The following is a 2,053-nucleotide window of genomic DNA, read 5'->3' on the forward strand; positions in this document are numbered from 1 at the left end:
AACATCATTTCCAGTCAGTGCTCACAGACCACATCACACCTTCTGTGTGCTCAGATCTGCCCTACAGAAACCTCCCAGGACAGTGCACTGTCCAGAGGCATCTCTGTGCCTGCAGTTCATAAGGAGCAGGTAACAGGGAGACCACACAGGTGATGCTGATGCTGATGCTGTCTGTAGGTGGAGGTGGGGTTGAAGGGGTTTGCTGCGCTTTCTCCCAGACCTCCTGATCTCTGAGAGGGAAGGTTTGTGAGTCCCAGATCCTTGCCAAAATAGAAAACTCTTTTTTTTCTCCGTGCTAAAATTAGGGAGAAAACCGAAAGCACAGACACCAGAAGGAAAGCTCCTTCCCTTGGAAGTAGCCCTTCTCTTGATCTTCCTCTTGAAAAGACCCCTTGGACATGTCCTGTGCATGAGCTAGAGCTGTGAGCAGCCTTGACCGATGCAGCTCCCTCTTGACAGGAGAATGCACGTGCCTGGCCGGGGGGTCGATCCTCTCACGCAGAGCTTCTCCCTGCAGCACTGACCCTCACAGGCAGCAGAGTCACTGCCCCGGGCACACAGCACCCTGGGGTGCAGGGATGCTGCTCTGACTCATGAACCTGGGTAGACCTGGGTGCACAGCCTGGGTGTACACAGCCATCCCTGGGAGAAAGCAGGATGCCCTGTCCCTGTGAGGCTCTGGCAGGGAATCCCTGCTCTGAAGCATCTCCTCCTCCTGCTATGTCCTGGATAATCCAGGAGAGAGATCATGAAAAATCCTATCAGCCATGGTTTGGGCTGGGTTCCGAAGACCCCTCCAGGAACCTCTGGAGCATTGCCCTGCAGCCAGAGACTTACCATGTCTAGCGCTGCGAAGATTTCTCCCACAAGGAGCTCTCCTCTGTCCTCCCACTCCACACTGCCTTCCACTTCTCTCTGCCTTCTCTCATCTCATGTCAGCAGCAGCAGGCAGTGCCCACAGCCCTGCTGCTCTTGGCAGAGGAGCTGCTCCTGCACACAGCTGTGTCTGGGCAGTGCTGCCTGGTTGCCATGAGCTCCCTCCATCCCAGGAGCCTGGCCCTGCTCAGGAGCAGAGGCCCAGCTGAAGACAAAATTTCCCTGTCCCTTGTGCTCCCTCCTCCTGGGAAATGTTCACTGCAATAAACTAAAATAATCACCGATGGTCCTGCTCTGAACACTGAAGGAAGACTTGATTCCAGCATTGCAATTTGTCTCATCAGAGGAGGGTTATTTGCAAGAGTTGGAAACATCCCACTCTGTCAGCCCCTATTCCCATCTCTTAACTAGGCAGGACACCTAGATGGGGCCAAGAAGGGAGACAAAGGGAGGCAGCTGTGAAGGGCAGAGTTGCTCAGGGATTTGGACAACAGAAACATGCTGAAGATCTGCAAGGAGAAGTGGCAAGGTGTGCAGAGGGGGCATGCCAAAATAATCACCGATGGTCCCTCTCTAAACAGTGGAGAGAAACCGATTCCAGCATTGCCTTTTGTCTCATCAGAGGATGGTTATCTACGAGAGGTGGAAATGTCCCACTCTGGAAGCCCCTCTTCCCATCTCTTCACTAGGCAGGACACCTGGATGGGGACAAGAAGGGAGTTCACTGACACATGGTTCAGGTGTTGATTCAGATGAGTCAATCTGGGCATGTCATGATGGTTTAGAAGTCTCCGGGCTGGAGTGGGATTCAGATCCCTCCCCTTATATCCACAAAGACACAGGAGCTGAGATTCCCCTTGCTAAGCTGAAGCATGCACAACAGAGAGATCTGTCCATGATCTCCTTGTCTAAGCTCCCTTTGGAATCCCTGGAGATGGAGGATGGGAGTCAGTTGCCCACACACAAACACCTGGTGACATGTGAAGAGACAGAGATGGTATAAGGCACGTGCCAGTGTCTGCTTGCTCTGTTGGAGTGACTGTGTGACCCCCATCCTTCTGGAGCCTCAGGTGGGGCCAGATGGGGAATTTCCTTGGCCATCTCAAAGGACACTAGATGCCCACTACTATTCGAGCACCACTCACTATGAAGCTGAGACACATGGAGATGCCTGTAG

This window comes from Dromaius novaehollandiae, unplaced genomic scaffold (genome assembly GCF_036370855.1).
Source record: "Dromaius novaehollandiae isolate bDroNov1 unplaced genomic scaffold, bDroNov1.hap1 HAP1_SCAFFOLD_31, whole genome shotgun sequence".
NCBI classification, from domain to species: domain Eukaryota; kingdom Metazoa; phylum Chordata; class Aves; order Casuariiformes; family Dromaiidae; genus Dromaius; species Dromaius novaehollandiae.